Source organism: Phyllobates terribilis, unplaced genomic scaffold (genome assembly GCF_046119375.1).
Source record: "Phyllobates terribilis strain yellow unplaced genomic scaffold, ASM4611937v1 Scaffold_7__3_contigs__length_470593459, whole genome shotgun sequence".
In the NCBI taxonomy this organism is placed as follows: Eukaryota; Metazoa; Chordata; class Amphibia; order Anura; family Dendrobatidae; genus Phyllobates; species Phyllobates terribilis.
The window spans coordinates 431,554,389-431,574,784 of record NW_027362767.1 but is presented as its reverse complement, the minus strand read 5'-3'; the positions used below and the strand labels follow the sequence as shown (position 1 = coordinate 431,574,784).

Below are 20,396 nucleotides of genomic sequence, written 5' to 3'. Positions count from 1 at the left end.
CTTCTGCTCCCTGGGTCCGGCATCCTTCAGGCTCAGCTCTCCTTCCCCTGGCTGCTCGCTGGACCCGAAGTGGATGCCCCGGCCGTTCATATAATGTATCTCTCCCTCCTTGAGTAGCAGAGGCCCTGCTCTCCTGAGCAGCCTGCACTTCCTGGATAGTGGTGCCACATGACCGGGATGACCTCACAGGGGGGCGGAGCCAACGACGTCACTCACCCCGGCCTCTGGATGATGCTGACGCTGAGAGCTTCTTCCAGAGCGGCGTGCGGCAGATGGGGGCTGGGGTTGTGCCTGTGATCCGGAGGGGTCCCTGGAGGGGCTTTGCAACCGGCGCCTGGTCCGGGGAGTCCCTTCCGGGCTGAGTCTCTCCGGCAGCCTGGACCTCCTTGCACCTCTCTGAGGTGCTGCGGGTGCAGCCACCTCTCCGGCCATCCCTTCAGTTTTCCATCGCTGCAGCTGATCCTCGAGCCACAGCTGTCCCCTGCTCTCAGCCAAGGAACGGATCTCCTGGAAAAGAGCCTCCATTCCTCAGGACCCGACGTAGATTCACGTACGTTAAACTTTTCCCGAATGGACTACCCCTACCACCCCTCACCTTATATACCCCCCACAGAGATACCCCCCACTAGCCAATCAGATAACCCCGCACTATCCCCCTGCCCCTATACTCCTCCCCTACAAATTTGCGTCCAAAACTCTATTCCTTAGATTAACCCCTTACCACCCCAAATTACGGCCTAGCAGACCTCCTGAGTCATGCGGCCCTCCCCTTAAGCCCCCTATGAGGGGATACAGTCCGGGCCATACTTTCTTGCTACTTCTTCTATCTCTGCACTCCAGCTGTTTAGGTAGTAATTACTTGATGTAGAACTTATTCTAGAACTTTCTTTAACCCTTAAATTCTTCTGTCGCTACACATTCTTCAACTTGTGACCATCTAATAGACAATGCTTCCTATCTCCTCAGTAGCTTAACAATAACTGCATCACAATCAGGAACTAACTGCCTATGTGCCCATGTAACTCCTCCCCACCTGGGCAGGTACTGACTGTTAACCCTGTCACAGCCTAACAAACTGCTGCAGAGCAAAGTACATAAAGAATCACATACAAAACAGGTTATGGTAATACATTAATACAAGAAAACTTCAAAGACGGTGTCAGAACAACTTCTCCACCTTTACACATGTACATTGATATGTAGGATGTGTGACATGTTACATAGAGTACATATATAATGTACTAGCTTTTACCCGCGGCTTCGCTTGCGTGGAATTTGGTCTGCCACATTAAGTTTCGTGACAGATCATTTTAATAGTAAAAAAAAATAATCTTATTTAGTTACTCGTACATCCAAAATTTCAGATGTCTAACTTCAAAACTGACGGATTCCATACAATCTTTGAACCCCTATAATATGAAGAGGGAAACTCTTGAGGGTGGAATTATCAAAATTCCTTTCTTAGTGCTCATTTAAGCTATAATAGAACCTATCTGCAAATTTCAAGATGCTAAGTTCAGTGGTTTCGGCTGTGCGTTGACCGCTTGGTGTGTCAGTCAATCAGGTTTACAGTTTTATATAATCTTCGCCTGTATGGTGTGTTTATAAAAAGTAGCCCCATGTCCTTCCCCAGGCTTGAAATTATCCATATCCAATTTCATCACAAACGGATTACTAAACACTGATTAATAAACAGGACGGACTGAAGTTACTTGCGTTTAATATTGTTCGTGTTAGTAAAGAATTAGTATGTAATTGGAATAATGGACATCTGCAGGTAATTTATCTATGTGTTTTTACTGCAATATACTCCTGTAAACTATGTTATTTCATTTCTTTCGTTCAGCGAAAATATGTAGATTTTGCGATTTAGAAACACGTGAGCAAGCTACGTATAGCTGACCGTGGGAAAAACAGGGCGTGCCTAAATGTATCCCCGCTACCTTCAAAGTTTGCCCTTGCGATTTATTGATGGTCATTGAAAATGCAACTTTAAGTGGGAACTGCAAACGTTTGAAATTAAAGGGTAAGTTATTGGGTATTATTGGGATGCGTGGTATAAGAATATTTTCACCCTTAGTTTCTCCAGTTAATATTGTGGCCTTTACAATGTGCCTGCCTAGTTCAGTGACTCGCAATCTAGTGCCATTACATAATCTCGGGGCGTCCAAGTTGCGCATTAACAAAACGGATATACCGACCTTTAATCGAGCTTATGAGATGGGACCCCAGATAGCTCCAAAGAGTTAAGAAACTCCACGGGGTAGCTCTTACAGTCTTCAGATGACATGACTGTGTCGATGGAGTTGTAGGTTGTTGCATCGCTGGTTACTTGGTCCAAGATAATTTTATTGATTTTTGCAACTGTTTCATTTCTAGGTGCTAGTATAGTTCTTTCACATAGCCAATTTTCATCGTGGATGTTTTGTTGCAAATTTGGAAAAACTTGAGCAATAAGTGCGTCTTCCGAATCCACAACATGACAAAATTGGTTAGTGAATAGAACCATACCTTCTTCGTCAGTTTCGATTCGACCTTCACCGATCTCGAGCAGTTTCTCAGCGTACGCGCCCGACTCTAGATCACTGAATAACTGGACACGCATGTTGGTGGTGAGGTGCAGCTTTTCAACTTTGGTCCATAAATATGAGGATTTCAGACATGCGTTAATTTCGTCTGCTGCAGTGCCTCGCTCGATAACAGGCAAAGTTTGCCTAAAGTCCCCAGCCAATAAAACAACCACACCACCCATTATTGTTTGTTTACTGTGTAAGTCTTGTAGACAACGATCAAAAGCTTCGATGGCGCGTTTGTGTGACATTGTGCACTCGCCCACACGATTAGTTTGCACTGTTGCAACAGGAGGCCACGGGCGCTGCTCTTGCTGATATTACACGATGGGGTTTCTTCGTTCACCAGATTAAGAGGTAATTTAAAGACTGAATGTGCCGTCTGTCCACCGCTTAGCAATGTTGCAGCAATTCCAGAGGAAGCCACAGCTAATGCAACGTTATGACCGCTATGAATTTTTGCTAAAAGTAAATTAAGCAAGAAAGTTTTTCCTGTACCACCCGGGGCATCAAGGAAAAAAAGTCCGCCTTCACCATTCTCAACTCGTCCTACTATTTTGTGATAAATCTCTCTTTGATCAGGTAGCAAAGGTGGCTCAGTTTCGCAAACATGAGCGTCTAACTTGTTGGTATCATAGCTTAGCTCTTTTATCAACTCGTTCGACAGCTCTCCTCTACGCCGCGGTGAGGGTAGACCAAAATCGAACAATTTCTTTCCAGAAATTATTAATATTTTGTCCTCGATAAGCCCCAATGCCTCATTGAAACAGAGATCATTGTTAACGTGATCCATTCTTTCAAATCTGTGCATGATATCCTCTGATAACGCAGTTTTATACTTGTGCCAGAGTTGTAGAGGATTGGATAAACCGCAAGTGCATATCAATATGGCAAACAGCTCTCTTATTTGCGCCGGTGAGCGACATAGCACGGCCTCTTCTAAGGTGGTATCCCAGTGGTTATCATCTTCCAACAACCCCATCTTCTCACACACCTGCCGAAAAGTAGCAAGTTCTTGACCTTCAAATGTTTTTAAATTCGAGAAGTTGGTTGGACCCCTTATTACATTCAGAAGCCATAACATTCAAAATTGCTAACGTGCACCATGTAAATGCGACCTAGAGCGTCTCCTGCCTTCACATCTGGCCAGCCATCGACAGGTGTTCCTTGTAAACGACGTTTCCATTGCTTCCGTGCCACATTCCAAGTATAGCAGCAAGGCACGTCAATGTAAAGTAATGTTTTTGCAAACGTATCACTTTGGCACAACAGGAAAAATGCAGTTAGTGTAGTTTTAGGTGGTGCTTCTAATCTCTCTCTAAAATTATTTTCCGTAAAGTAAACCCTCTCGCCATTGGGTAAATGAATCGCGAGATGAGTGACGGTTGGGTGTCTCTCGTGCAGAGGCAGACCTAAGATCCGCCACGCTGCTTCGTTACTACTAACATATCGGCCGGTTCTAAAGGTCTGCACCTCATCTCTTGGGTCAATGTTAACATTCCCTTGCTGGCGGATGTTAAACATAGCCTGGTCGCTACCCTTATTAATATATTTACAAATATATCTTATCGCCTGTACCGTATTACATTTAAATGAGAATTAAAATTTTTTGATAAGAGTGGAGAATATGGGACCACCCAGCTATTGTCCACCAATATTTCCTGTGTTCCTCTACGGGTTTTTATAATCGTCGTGCGTCCACCATTCTCTGGTGCTCTGCGCCTGTACAAAGGATAACCTTTGTCATTGGTTTGAGTATCTTTTAAAAGCTTCCTCGGATAATTTTTGGTACATTTTCCTTCCTTCATGCATGGCGATGAAGAATTGAATGTACCACATGGCCCGTGAATCATATTCTTTGTCACTGTATCATAGAGCTTTTGATCGGTTTCTGGGTTTGGTATCTCAGCACATATGATTTCATTAATTTGGTTCGGATGCAATTTTTCCTTTAACCACAGCAGTAAGTGCACATGAGGCAAACCTCGCTTTTGCCACTCGATCGAGTACATGAAGCATTGCATATCACCAAAAATGTTACCTTTTGTAAGTAGAGCTACCAACTTCTGTACTTTTATTCTAAATACTCGGGCTGTTAAGTCATGTCTGTCCGTTGAATTTTGACCAGCCATAAGCTCTTTGGTGATTTCTGGCCAAGCGGGGTTGCAAGTCATTGTAATAAATAAATCAGGCCTCCCATAATTACGTACGTATGTGAACGCATCTTGTGTGTATTCGTGTAGGTATCTCGGGCTATTTACAAATGATGACGGGAGAATCACCATCTGACCTAAGTTATTTGGATCCAAATCCGCATCATTTCTTATTGCATCTTGCAAGTGAATATTATTTTCTGCGCGCAGTTTTTTTTTATTTAAAGAAATGAACCTTAAGCGCTCACTTTCCATCTTTACATACATGTCGACCAGAAACTGATGAAGTAGGAGCCTACACTTAAGCATCAAATTAAAATCGCTGCGACGGACCATCAAGTGAAAGGCATAAAAATCTTTGCAGGACACCTTTTTGCTTGGCATTGCTTGTTTGGTAATTGGATTTATCTGAGGAATATCAATGCTGTACCCCTCTTGTCCTTTCCAAAAAATTATTGGGTACTCGAGAGCGTCATAGAATCTATGTGTATCGGGAACCCTAGTGAGCATGCCATCGCGCGGCTGCACAACGATGTCCCGAGACATAGTTTGTTCGCTACTAACTATTACAGCAGCTATTTCATTTGTAGTAGGGGCATTGAATCGTCTCTCATGTTGACCACGTGGTACACGGTCTGGGTGAATCACTACTTTGAAATGATCGTCATTGATCATTCTGTCTCTAGCTGTTTTAAATTCATGCACCAAAATGTTGTGGTCGTGAAGTACTCGTTGTAATTTTTTAACTATGTTTCTTTCTACGCTTTGCACACACTCAGTACGCCTGTTGATTTGTTCTTCTTCGTCACCTATGAAATAAACTTGTAAAAATTGTGGTTGCGAAATGGACGTAGGAATTAAAGTACCGATACGGTGGTATACTTGTCCTTGTATTGTAAAGGTCGGGCAAAACCCTGGCATTGAGACAATTTGATCTGCTCCAAAAGACGTCATATGAAAGCACATGTTGTATTTTCTTATATTATTTAGAAAAAGGCGAAATTCATCAGTTTCATTAGAGAAAAGCTCTTTTAAAGGTTGAACTGGCTCGTCTATATAAGGAAGAGCTACTTTCCCGCCCAAACAACACATACCTGCTGCTTCCTCTTTCCACTTAAGAGCTCCGCAATATTTGCAATCTATGGTCATTGCTTCTATTTTTATAAGCTTGTGAGTTTCATAATCAAGAGTCTCGTCATACTCAAATGCAGCTTTATTAAACAATATCCATGTATTTCTTGTAAATGTTTGACGTCGCTGTGCTGCCCTTTCAGCAACAGTGCGTCTGCGAGATTCGGCCATTTCATAAGTTTCAGTGGCTCTTTGGGACGCCATGTAAGTCGCTTGCTGCTGACGTCGAGCTTGGGACTGTTCTGGAGTTTCAGCAGCCCGTTGAGATGCCAAAAACTCCGCATTCCGTTCACGTCGGGCTTGGGACTGTTCTTGAGTTTCAGCAGCCCGTTGAGACCCCAGATACTCCGCATGCTGTTCACATTGGGCTTGGGACTGTTCTTGAGTTTCAGCAGCCCGTTGAGACCCCAGATACTCCGCATGCTGTTCACATTGGGCTTGGGACTGTTCTGGAGTTTCAGCAGCCCGTTGAGACGCCAGATACTCCGCATGCTGTTCACGTCGGGCTTGGGACTGTTCTTGAGTTTCAGCAGCCCGTTGAGACCCCAGATACTCCGCATGCTGTTCACATTGGGCTTGGGACTGTTCTGGAGTTTCAGCAGCCCGTTGAGATGCCAAAAACTCCGCATTCCGTTCACGTCGGGCTTGGGACTGTTCTTGAGTTTCAGCAGCCCGTTGAGACCCCAGATACTCCGCATGCTGTTCACATTGGGCTTGGGACTGTTCTTGAGTTTCAGCCGCCCGTTGAGATGCCAAAAACTCCGCATTCCGTTCACGTAGGGCTTGGGATTGTTCTGGAGTCTCTGCAGCTCTATGTGCCGCACAACGCACCGCCTGCTCAAGCCTTCGTTGCTCGGCTTGTTGAGACGTCTCATAACGTCTAATTATTTTCATAGCTCGGGCTTTATTAAAGCTTTGCGAAATGTTAGACTTACGCTTTCGCGGCATTTTTATAAGTACTAATTACAAAATAGGTACTTAGTAAAGCTCAAACAAAATACTAAAACAATCTAATTAGTTATATTACGATCACTGTACAGACGATATCAGTTGTATATGACTGGTCTATGAGGAGCAGCTGTGGCGCGGTTACCCATAGCAACCATTCCCAGTGCTCTGTGGGAGCTGAGAGCAGCCTGCTGGTGCTGTGGGTGACATGCTGCGCTGCACACACACAGGGCTGTGCTGCACACAGGAGGGGAGGACGCCATTTGTGTAGCGCTGCTGCCGGTGCTGTCAGGCTGCAGTGTGTGCATCCTCCATGGAGCCGCGCTCAGGTTACTGCCCCTCCCCGTGTGTGAGTCACTTCCCCTCCGCCCAGGTGAGGCGCTCGGAACTTTCCCGGCTGCAGCAGCTGGCGCAGGTGAGCGCATGTTTTATTATATGGAGTGTTATGTGGAGGGACAATGGCGGCGGGGACCCCCTGTGTGAGGACAATGACGGCCCGGTGCCCCCGGGCAACCTGCAGGAGGAAGCAGCTTCACACTCCCCCCGGGCTGTGGGTGCGGGCAGGCCGTGCTGGGACGTGTAGTTCCCTAGTAACCTGTTCCTGACATATGGGCTGTTTTCTGGGCTATTTTTTTTTTAAGTCTGAGAAAATGTCATAAATTATCCTTCTCCCTTCAGCTGTTTCCAGAGTGTAATGTATCAGGGTGAGCTCATGACTGACAGCTGCCAAAGTTTCTAGGAAATGTCAGTCCCTGGGGGTCGTGTGTGAACCCCCTGTGCCACACTTGTACCTGGCCACGGTATATGATGACCCCTGTATTCTGACTGTGGACAGGCGACAACTGTGACCTCACTATACAATGATCCACTATGGGCAAATTATTGTATTATCAATCTCTTCTGACTGATGTAAATCAGCCATTTAAATATCACCTGTGTATGTGTGTACAGTATATAAGAGTTTGATAAATATACTAAAATGTGCATTGTAAAATTGTAAAATAGTATCTAATTTAATTAAATTTATGGTTCACAATTTTGGTCATAGTGGCTTCCACATAAAAGGTAGATATATGCTGTCGCGGACTTTTATTTAGAACTATTCAAGACAAACAATTCTACGGTACATCATCTTTGTGTAACTCCAACGGTTTAGGCAGCGTACGCCAAGATAGCTCTCAGAGGCCAGATTTTTTTCGACTTAATTGACATGTATCGTTATATTACGACCAAAATTACATAAAATCATTACCAATTGTAGCCTATATGTTATTCCGATGTATAATCTATATTACTGTAAAGTTTCATGCAAATCCGTCCAGTAGTTTTTTCGTGAAAGAGTAACAAACATACATACTCACAAACTTTCGCATTTATAATATTAGTAGGATGAGGATATATGTATACCACACTGCCAGGAATTTTTAATAGGTGTTTTTAGGGGTAGAATGATGAAATTTTAAATATTTACTTTTTGCTTGCTGTGTCTAAATAAAGCATTTATATGAAACTAATTTATATGACTTCTCTATGTGATATTTATAAATTTAATAAGGGAGGAACAATAGATGTTAAGGATGGAGTACTGCCCAGGACCCTAACACCTGCATTCATTACACCACACTTCAGAGGGCAGGGCGAGATTGCTCCTACAGGAGAGCACAGTCCCTGGTCCCTGGCTGGAGTGGGGGGGGGGGGACCAAGTGAGGGGGAACCATGTAGTGGGTGTGGGTGGAGGACGTAGATCGGGGGAGCACTTCAGTAGCTGTATAAAGAGGGGAGCCAACTTAGAAAGACAAGCCAGTCAGAGGAGGAAAGTGAGGGGAGCAGAGGCTCTGCAGGAGCTCTGCTCCAGAGCGGACCTGAGGTGAGGCCCAAGTCTGAAGAGAGAGAGAGAGGAGCGGGAGGAAGGCTCCAGAAGGAAAGAAGGGATCCCAGGGGTACGGGAAGTGCTGGAGGCCACCCGTATGTCCGAATCTGCCAGGCGGTGGAGGGATCGAGCCGCAGAGGGGACCGGCCCATTAACTAGTGGAGAACTACAAGGCTCAGCTAGGAACTGGAGGCTGCTGTACTTGCAAGGTGTAATGGCCACATCCGCAATTATATTGCCGAGTAGGTGGCCACAGAGGGTCCAGAGGACTGCAGGTCGCCCGACAAGGTCCGAGGCTACCGGACTGGGACACTGGTTGCGAGGCGCAGGGCAGCAGGGCGAGAGCCAGCGCAGGAAGACGACTGAGAAAGGCACACAGAAAGGGGTCCCGTTAAGTGCTCCTGAATTATCTGGGGGATTGCTGAGCCCCTGCTTGGTGAACGCAGCGTGACGTGGGAGGCTGTACATGTACAGTGCAGCCTGAAGAACTTAAGAACTGTGAGTAAGCTTGGAAGACTGCATCTGTGTCACCCTACCTGGATGCCACAAGTGTAATAAAGCTGTGTCTGAGAGCAAGGGGGAGGTTCTCTGGTCAGGGGAACATTAGCATCCAATGCCTCCTGTCTCAGGCCAGTAGGGGGAGCTGGCTGCCCCTATAAAAAGCTGGTACTGGGGACAGGGTTAGAGAGAACTGGACGACCTATCTGAGGATTCAGGTCCCAGAGCAGAGAGGGACAGTTGCATTGTAACCTAAGAGGAAGTGTGGCAGGAGAAAAGCCACAAGCCAGAGACAAGAGGCGCAGTGAGCCTGTCTTGGCAGAGAAAAGACTTACTTAACCAGACTTTGGTGTCTGAGGCTGGAAGGATTCCACATCCCCCAGCAGAGAACCAGTCCGCAAGGGACTGTACATTCCTTGGCCTAAGAAGCCTGGAGGCCCTGCCACAACCGAAGGGACCAGTAAAGCCGTACAAGGCTGGGAGCAGAAAGGAACCCATGTCGCAGGCCATACAGGCGAGAAAGCACGGAAAGCTCGGAAATGTGGGCTGTTATCCTATGAGGAGGAGATAGCCAGAAGGAGCGCAGAAAGCACGGTAGGCCTACACCCTCACCCTGACCAGGGCCAATTTCCCCGTTGCTCTCAGACATCCAGGTCCCCTCCTAGCCGGGACTGTTTATGGGTCAGTTTACCTGTTTCAGTAAAAACCCTGGACTACAACCTATTGTCTGTGTGCTCCTTGCTCCTCCAGCACTATCATCACTGGGACTCTCACTATCATCACTCCCACCATCCACTATACTGCCCTGGGGCCGCACTCTTCCCGTGGGGAGTCACATTACCCTAGCTGCACACCTCATCAGCCCCAGCGGTCTGCATGCAGCGGCGGTTCCTAATAACCGCAAATCCACGGGTGGCGTAGTCGGACATTATCAGCAGAACATAGCAGACTACCATTGGCCTGACCACCCTGAGCCACGGAACCGGGTCGCCACTACTACCCCCATCGTTCCCCCTATGGCCCGGATCCGAGTGCCCCACGGCCCAGGGGGCGAGTCAGCTTTGGCGTAGTCGGCAGGATTTCGTGCCCGCAACCACCGGGTACTGCGTGCCTGAAAAAGACTGTTGTAAACTTACCTGTGGAGAAGTTTCCCGCCATCCGGAGCCGATTCCCGCCATCAGACGCCATCTTGGACCGTTTCCCGCCGTCTTCTGCCGTCTTCCCGCCATCCGCAGCTGTTTCCCGCCATCGGACGCCATCTTCAGGACGCCGCGCGGGAAGAAGAGGGGCGTGGACGTCAAAACCGCGCGAGATCCGAAGCTCCGCCCCACGCACCGACGCTGCGCAAGGTCCTGGAAGGGAGAGAGAGCGACGCTGACATCATCGGAGTGCGACGCCAGGTCCTCGTCCAGAGCAGCAGCGGAGCCGCGGCCTACAGAAGAGGATCGTCGGAAGGTAGGCCACACTTCACTAGGGGGGGAGGAAGATGTCGGACGCAGAGGCGCCCACTACCACCAACGCAGCTGCAGCAGCGGTTATGCCCTTTTCCTTACCCTACATCCCGGGAGCGGCCTGGCTGCCCAAGTACTCAGGGGAGCCCCATGCCCTAACTGACTTTAAGGAAAGGCTGTACAGCTTGTTCCAGGTTTACCCCCTGACAGAGGGACAGAAGGTCAGCATATTGACAGGACAGTTAACTGGCGCAGCCCAAAGGGAGGTAAAATCATGGCCCATTGAGGAGAAAGGGACTGTGAAGGGTATTCTGGCCCGGCTGCGGGGTACCTTTGATACGCGTACCTCCGCTGAAATTAAAATGAGGTTCTATGGATGTAAGCAGCGGGCACAGGACAGCATCAGAGACTATGCCCTAAATTTGCAGGAAGCCTTGAGGGCTATTCAACAAACTGACCCTGGCAGTGTGCAGGAAACGGATAAACTGCTAACAGAACAATTCATAGAAGGTCTGCTGTCCAGCGCCCACAGGGCCCAGCTGCGCCTCATGTTCTTCCAGAACCCCGACCTGACCTTTGCCCAATTTAAGGACAGGGCCATAAGGGTGCTCCGTGAATCTGCAACCAGTGGCGCTATAAACCCCCGGCGCCCTGCTATCACCCACCACCAGGAGGCGGCGCCCTCTTCTATGGACTCCGTGGAGGCTGATGCACAGGCCCTGAACCAAGCCCCGTCGAAAGGCCTGCAGCACCAAGTCCAGGAGCTGACCAGGAGCGTCGCGGCGTTGACCAGGACCGTCCAGGCGTTGCAAGTGGACCCGTCAAGACCCATCGAGCTGGCTTCAAGTCCGGAGGATGTCCCGTGGCGTCGACAGAGGAGGATCCCGTCGTTCCGAGGGAGGCCCACAGACCGCTACGCAGAGGATGGACAGCCCATTTGCCGTCGATGCAACCAGCCCGGACACATTTCCAGGTACTGTAATTTAAACGGGTCCAACCTGGGGCAGAGGGCCGACCCCCAGGCATAAGATCACCAGGCCCTTATAATTGGCGTGATAAGTACGTTGGGGGGCGCCCGGTTTTACCCGTGGTACTGGACGGTATCCCCATGAGCGCCTTGCTGGATACTGGGTCGCAAGTAACCACAATCCCTTATGTACTTTTTAAGCAGTATTGGACTGATGCTGATATCACACGGTATCCAGACAGTAACTTGAGCATCATCGCCAGTAATGGCTTACCCGTGCCGCAGATGGGGTTCAAGGAGATGACCATTAAAATTGGTAAAGTTGAACTGCCGGCACAGGGAGTGATTATTGTGGACATTGACCGTCGTGAAAGTCACCCTAAAATAACTGTGGGTACTAACATAATTGAAAATTGTCTTTCAGAGGTAATTGTAATTCTACAACAGGTGGCGGTGAATGCTAGTTCCATCCAACATAGAGTCCTCAACAAGGAGATAAAAGCCCTGATGAGACGGCAGCAGGTAGAACTGTCTGGTGGTGAGATCGGTAGCGTAAGACTCAGTGATCCATTCCCCATTTCCATGCCTCCCAAAAGTGAAATGATGATCTGGTGTCGGACTGCAATCGGGTTGAGAGGTAGAGACTACCAAGCCATGGTAGAACCCGTGTACTCAGACAGCAGGCCCACCATTTTGACAGCCCGGGGGGTGGTTGATGTCCGTCATGGGAGGGTGCCCGTCCGCATCCTCAACATTGGGGACAGGGAAGTACACTTACCCAGGTACGCTACACTCGCCAAACTGTTTGTCGTCGAACACCAAGCTATCAGGGCCGTGGAACCCTTGCCTCCATCTCCACAGGCGGAGGGTAATGGCTCCCAGAAACTCCACGTGGGTGCTGACTCCACTCCCCTGCACCAAAAACAAGGAGTCTACCGGGTGGTACAGGAGTACGAGAGAGTCTTTAGTAAGCACCCGCTAGACTTCGGCAGAGTAAAAGGGATAGAACACCACATCCCCACAGGGAGCCACCCACCAATAAAAGAGAGGCACAGACCTGTACCCCCTGCACATTATCAGAACGCCAAGGGTATGCTAAGGGAGATGAAAGAAGCTGGGGTCATTAGAGACAGCTGTAGCCCCTGGGCAGCCCCCTTGGTTCTGGTCAAAAAGAAAGACGGCACCATGAGAATGTGCGTGGACTATAGACAAATCAACCGTATCACCCACAAAGACGCATATCCGCTGCCTAGAATAGAAGAGTCTTTAGCCGCACTAAAATCTGCTAACTTCTTTTCTACTTTGGACCTTACTAGCGGGTACTGGCAGGTTCCTGTGGCAGAGGCTGACAAGGAGAAGACCGCCTTCACCACCCCGATGGGACTGAGCGAATTCAACTGTATGCCTTTCGGGCTCTGCAACGCACCAGGGACCTTCCAGCGGCTGATGGAATGCTGTCTAGGGCACCGAAACTTCGAGACGGTCCTCCTTTACCTGGACGACGTGATCGTCTATTCGAAGACCTACGAGGACCATCTCAAGCACCTGGCTGAGGTGTTCGAAGCCCTGGCAGGCTATGGCCTGAAGGTGAAACCATCGAAGTGCCACCTGCTGAAACCAAAGGTCCAGTACCTAGGGCACGTGGTAAGCGCGGAAGGAGTGGCCCCCGACCCTGACAAGGTCACGGCAATCAAGAGCTGGCCAAGCCCCTCGAACATCAAAGAGGTGAGACAGTTTCTCGGGTTGGTAGGCTACTACCGAAGGTTCATCCCCGGGTTCACTAAGATGGCAGCTCCTATGCAGGACCTCCTGATCGGACAGTCCAAGTCCAGAAGTCAAAAGCCACCCTTCAAGTGGGATAAACCGGAAGAGGAGTCCTTCCGCCAGCTAAAGTTGGCCCTCACTGGGGATGAGATCCTGGCCTACCCTGATTATGGCCAGCCTTTCATTCTGCACACAGATGCCAGTAATGTGGGACTGGGAGCCGTACTGTCCCAAAACCAACAGGGCAGAGAACGGGTGATCGCATACGCCAGCCGGAAGCTGAGGCCCACCGAAAGGAACCCGGAGAATTACAGCTCCTTCAAGCTAGAATTCTTGGCGGTGGTGTGGGCCGTGACGGAACGCTTCAAGCATTACCTGGCCTCCGCAAAGTTCACCGTGTACACGGACAACAACCCGTTGACACACCTGGACAATGCAAGACTGGGTGCCCTGGAACAGCGGTGGATGGCCCGTCTCTCCAACTATGACTTCGTGATCAAGTACCGGGCAGGCAAAACCAACGCCAACGCGGACGCCCTATCAAGAATGCCTCACTTACCTGAAGGTGACGAAGACCCAGAAGAGCTGGAAGAGGTAGAACTCCCCGCGTTTCACCGGTATGGAGCCGCTCAACACTCTCACCGCGTGAAGGAGGAGGATCTAACAACTGTGATGATGAATCCCCTACCTCACCACAGCTGGGCCGAAACCCAAGATAGTGACCCTGCTGTCCGCCTGGTGAAAGATCTGCTGACCCGGGAAGACGCCCGCCTAGATCCAGATGCCCCAGAGGAAGCCAAGCAGCTATGGAAGGAGAAGAGCAAGCTGTTCCTCTACGAAGGCAAGTTGTGCAGAAGGATTGTCAACCACCGGATGCACGAGCTGACCTGGCAAGTCGTGGTCCCAAGGCGAGATGCAGCTATGGTCCTGGGAGCTTACCATGACAGAGCGGGACACTTCGGTTGGAAGAAACTGGAGTTCCGACTAAGAGGGAGGTTCTTTTGGGTCGGCATGAGAGGAGCAGTAGAAAAGTGGTGCAGAGACTGTGGCCCTTGTCACCTGAGGAGGAAGGACCGCACCAGCCAGAAGACACCCTTGAGGCCCATCGTCACCACGCAGCCTCTTGAGCTGGTAGCTCTGGACCACGTCAAATTGGCTCCAAGCCGGTCCGGATACATCTATGCCCTGACAATCGTGGACCACTATTCCCGTTTTCTAGTGGTGGTCCCGGTAAAGGACTTGACAGCCCAAACAGCGGCCCGTGCCTTCCAGCAATACTTCTGCCGTCCACACGGGTATCCGGAACAGGTCCTGACAGACCAGGGTCCAGCGTTCGAAGCTGAAATCTTCCAGGAGTTCTGCAACCTCTATGGCTGTAAGAAGATTCGGACAACGCCTTACCACCCCCAAACCAACGGGATGTGTGAGAAGATGAACAATATAGTCATTGATCTCCTGAAGACGTTGCCCCTGGAGGAACGCAGCCTGTGGCCAGAAAAATTGCCGGACCTGGTAGACATGTACAACAACATCCCGGTGAACGCTACAAACTGCACCCCGGCTTACCTGATGCGAGCTAGACCAGGTAAGCTGCCCGTAGACCTGGAGATGGGAGTCCTAATACCTGAGGACACCTCCCCGGATGCGGACTGGGATACGGAAAGGCAACTGCAGTACAAGAAGGTACAGGAGAGTGTGGAGAAGAGCCTGGCCCAGGTGAGAGAGAAGCAAGAAAGACTCTTCAATCAACACGCCCCTGCTGGTCCCCTAGAACCTGGTGAGCAAGTCCTAAAGCGAAAAAGAAGGCTACATAAGTTGGACGACCAGTGGGAAAGGGAACCCTACACCGTACTGCAGTCTGACCATGACAACCCAAAGGTGTGCGTAATCACCAAGGACGGAGGAGAAACCACTAGTGTCGTCTCCAGAGACCACCTCAAAAGGTGCCCCGAGCAACTCCGTAGTGCAGAAGAGGATCAGAGTGACCTTGAACCCGCCGAGGACAAGGAAGAAATGATCAGCACCGTTCTCGGAGAGTTCCCTCAGTCCTGGACTCGCATAAATGATGCCATAGTGGTACCCATCCTGCATTTCCTGCAACCGGCACAGCAACAACCAACACCAGAGCCGGAAGGTGAAGAGGAGCAAGCGGTTCCAGAGGCAGAAGAGCCTGTTCCAGCAGCCCAGGAGAGTCAACCCTCTGCTGACAGTGAGCCTGCCATGCCTGCGGTAAGCCAAAGAACCCGCAGACAGCTGCCTGCCCTACCTGTACACCCAGCTGGTAGCTGTACCCCTAACGCTAGTGGGGAAAGCCAGGTTGGTCCACCACCAGACAGTGGGTTAAGGAGGTCAACCAGGAGCACAAAGGGACAGATGCCCGCTCGCTGGAGAATATAGAGTGTATTAAATTGTAAATAACCCTGTTGCCAAATGTTAAAATGTTTGCCAAAGTTACCTGCATGTTTATTAATAGTGTGTTTCAGTCTCTTGCAGCAACCGTAAGGACTCACAGGTTATGGACTTTTTATAACCGGGACCTTGTGTGGACTGCATTCTGAGCCTAACCCAGGAATGAACTAAGACTGTGAAGGACTTGGGGAAGGACAGACCCCCACCTGGTTAAGGCTCCCGTTGGTTCTGGTGATATGGACACCCGGTCACAGACCACACTGTGACCTAAAGAACTCAATTTGTGCGTCGTCTGTCTATTAATGTTTTATTGTTGTGCATATTGTCTTTGTTTATTGTTTAGTCCCGGAGTACTAAATTTCACTAGGGGGGAATGTGTCACCCTACCTGGATGCCACAAGTGTAATAAAGCTGTGTCTGAGAGCAAGGGGGAGGTTCTCTGGTTAGGGGAACATTAGCATGCAATGCCTCCTGTCTCAGGCCAGTAGGGGGAGCAGGCTGCCCCTATAAAAAGCTGGTACTGGGGACAGGGTTAGAGAGAACTGGACGACCTATCTGAGGATTCAGGTCCCAGAGCAGAGAGGGACAGTTGCATTGTAACCTAAGAGGAAGTGTGGCAGGAGAAGAGCCACAAGCCAGAGACAAGAGGCGCAGTGAGCCTGTCTTGGCAGAGAAAAGACTTACTTAACCAGACTTTGGTGTCTGAGGCTGGAAGGATTCCACATCCCCCAGCAGAGAACCAGTCCGCAAGGGACTGTACATTCCTTGGCCTAAGAAGCCTGGAGGCCCTGCCACAACCGAAGGGACCAGTAAAGCCGTACAAGGCTGGGAGCAGAAAGGAACCCATGTCGCAGGCCATACAGGCGAGAAAGCACGGAAAGCTCGGAAACGTGGGCTGTTATCCTATGAGGAGGAGATAGCCAGAAGGAGCGCAGAAAGCACGGTAGGCCTACACCCTCACCCTGACCAGGGCCAATTTCCCCGTTGCTCTCAGACATCCAGGTCCCCTCCTAGCCGGGACTGTTTATGGGTCAGTTTACCTGTTTCAGTAAAGACCCTGGACTACAACCTATTGTCTGTGTGCTCCTTGCTCCTCCAGCACTATCATCACTGGGACTCTCACTATCATCACTCCCACCATCCACTATACTGCCCTGGGGCCGCACTCTTCCCGTGGGGAGTCACATTACCCTAGCTGCACACCTCATCAGCCCCAGCGGTCTGCATGCAGCGGCGGTTCCTAATAACCGCAAATCCACGGGTGGCGTAGTCGGACATTATCAGCAGAACATAGCAGACTACCATTGGCCTGACCACCCTGAGCCACGGTACCGGGTCGCCACTACTACCCCCATCGTTCCCCCTATGGCCCGGATCCGAGTGCCCCACGGCCCAGGGGGCGAGTCACATCCCACTGTCTCTGTGATTATTGCCTGCGCCATCACAACCCCTGCACTACAACGCCCAGCACAACCTACCCCATCTACACTGCCCTGGAGCTAAGCTCTACCTGTGGAGAGCCACACAATCCCTGCTGCAGTAACATCAGCTTCAGAGGACTTGCTCCGCAGCGGTGGCTCCCTTAGCCACATACCACAGGTGGCGTCATCAACTTTATATATAAACTATAAATCCCCTGTAAATAATCTCCTTTTTATTGACCGACACGGGTCATGGACCGGGTCACCGCCACTGTGACATCCCCCAGTATCTACTAGCCCGGCACCGGGTATCCCATGGCCCAGGGGGCGCGTCACAATGAATATTCATTTCTCGTAATAGCCGGCTCACTGTAGCCGCAGCGCGGCTCCTGCTGCGCTCTGCGGTCAGTGTGCCTGCTATTAAAGCTCATGAATATTAGCTACAACCCACTCCCATGGGTTGTAGTGAATATCTATGGTCTTTAATAGCTGCGGTACAGTGTGCCGGCTATTGAACAGACTGCTGACCCACACACAGAGTCCCGGCGTGGGGAGCAGTGACTATTCCAGCACAGCGTCTCACACTGTGTGAGGGCGCATGGCAGGGATGCCATGCGCGCCCTGCCATGCGCCGCTCACACAGTGAGAGTGTCAGCAGCAGAGCGGGACAGTGCTGGAGGAGAGAGGAGGTATGATTGTTCTTTTTTTTTTTTTTGTAGGAAGCATGATGGGGGCTCAGAGAGTGCCATACATACCAGGATGGGGGCTCAGAATGTGCCATACATACCATGATGGGTGCTCAGAAGGTGCCATACATACCAGGATTGGGCTCAGAAGGTGCCATATATACCAGGATGGGGGCTCAGAAGGTGCCATGCATACCAGGATGGGTGCTCAGAAGGTGCCATACATACCAGGATGGGCGCTCAGAGGGTGCCATGCATACCAGGATGGGGGCTCAGAGGGTGCCATGCATACCAGGATGGGGGCTCAGAGGGTGCCATGCATACCAAGATGGGGGCTCAGAGGGTGCCATGCATACCAGGATGGGGGCTCAGAAGGTGCCATACATACCAGGATGGGGGCTCAGAAGTTGCCATACATACAAGGATGAGGGCTCCGAGTGGTGCCATGCATACCAGGATGGGGGCTCAGAGGGGCGCCATGCATACCAACATGGGGTATAAAGGGGTGTCATGCATACCAGGATGGGGGATAAAGGGCTGCCATGCATACCAGGATGGGATGGGGGCCACTTATATCAGGAAGGAGGGGCCATACATACCAGGATGGAGGATATTAACAGAATTGGGGGACATTACCCCAATACCAGTGTCAGCAGAAGACCCCCTCCCCATAACAGGGCATCATGACCACATTTTTTGCTTAATTTTTTTTTCCTATTTTCCTCCTTTAAAACCTAGGTGCGTCTTATGGTTCGGTGCGTCTTATAGTCTGAAAAATACGGTAACCCCTTTACCCCCGAGGGTGGTTTGCACGTTAATGACCGGGCCAATTTTTACAATTCTGACCACTGTCACTTTATGAGGTAATTACTCTGGAACACTTCAATGGATCCCCCTGATTCTGAGACTGTTTTTTCGTGACATAACGTACTTCATGATTGTGGTAAAATTTCTTCGATATTACTTGCGTTTATTTGTGAACGGAAATTTGGTGAAAATTTTGAAAATTTTGCGATTTTCAAAATTTTAATTTTTATGCCCTTAAATCAGAGAGATATGTCACACAAAAGAGTTGATAAATAACATTTCCCACATGTCTACTTTACATCAGCACAATTTTGGAACCACATTTTTTTTTTATTAGAGAGCGATAAGGGTTAAAAATTGACCAGCGATTTCTCATTTTTCCAACAAAATTTACAAAACCATTTGAAGTCACTTTGAGGGGCCTTTATGACAGAAAATACCCAAAAGTGACACCATTCTAAAAACTGCACCCCTCAAGGTGCTCAAAACCCCATTCAAGAAATTTATTAACCTTTCAGGTGCTTCACAGGAATTTTTGGAATGTGGAAGAAAAAAATGAACATTTAACTTTTTTCACAAAAATGTTATTTTAGACACAATTTTTTTTATTTTCGCAGGGGTAACAGGAAAAAATGCGCCAATACCCCATATGTGAGGAAAATACAGTGTTTGGGCGCACGGCAGAGTTCAGAAGGGAAGGAGCACTGTGTGACTTTTTGAACGCAAAATTGGCTGGAATTGAGAGCGGACGCCATGTTGCAGTTGAAGAGCCCCTGATGTGCCTAAATAGTGGAAACCCCCCACAAGTGACCCCATTTTGGTAACTAGACCCCTCAAGGATTTTATCAAGGGGTATAGTGAACATTTTGAACGCGGAGGTATGACACAGAATTTGATAACATTAGGTCATCATATTGAATAAGTTGTCATTAGTCTTGAGTGCAAGTGCTCGCTACTTGAGTTTGCATTGGGTACTCGGGTATGCACCATGTATCGCACGTGCTCGAGTGACATGCTCAAATCCCCGCTCGCATGCTTCACGGTTATCAGACACCCAAAAAAAAACATCCGGGGATCGCTCGTGCATGGCAGGCAATCCCTGCGAGTTTTTTTTGGCCACGAAGCATATGGGGCGGAGACTCGAGCATGTCACTCGAGCACCCGCGATACTCAGTGCATACCCGAGCACCCGATGCAAACTCAAGTAGCGAGCACTTGCGCTCAACACTAGTCACTAGTGCTGAGCGAGCACCAAAATGCTCGGGTGCTCGAAGCTCGGGCCGAGCTCACCGTGATACTCGGGTGCTCGACCCGAGCAACGAGCCCAATTAGTCTATAGGAGACCCAAGCATTTTTGCGGCGGCACCCCCGGCAGTCTGTAGAAAGCCTAAAAAGTGTCCAAAACGATAGTGACAGTGCTCAAATGACATGGGGACAGCATGGGGATCGCCCCAGGAAGCATTTCTGACCCACAGGTCACTGCTGTCAACAACATGGTCAGAGGTATTAAGCCACTTTTATGGGCTCACAAAAACAAAACTGAAACTGCTTTCTTGTGAAATATGTTAAGGAACTTCCTTTCCAGGGTAAAGACTTGTGTATAAGGTAAAATAAATAACCAAAAACAAAAATACACCTCCACACCTTGGGCTATGTTCACAAGTAGCATTTTTTATGCGTTTTTGCACTTTTGTATTGCTTTCAACCGTGACAAATGCATT

The 20,396-nt window shown here is 49.4% G+C and overlaps 1 long non-coding RNA gene across 2 annotated transcripts; it reads left to right on the top strand.

Moving 5' to 3' along the window:
• The first annotated feature begins 235 nt into the window (after nucleotides 1-235).
• Nucleotides 236-19,546, top strand: LOC141155247 (uncharacterized). Of its 2 annotated transcripts, none has more exons than XR_012247528.1 (3): nucleotides 236-550; nucleotides 1,847-2,026; nucleotides 19,293-19,546. It is a non-coding gene; the product is annotated as an uncharacterized lncRNA (long non-coding RNA). The 2 variants fall into 2 exon arrangements; XR_012247527.1 differs by lacking the exon at nucleotides 19,293-19,546 and adding an exon at nucleotides 15,836-16,669.
• The last annotated feature ends 850 nt before the right edge of the window (nucleotides 19,547-20,396 follow it).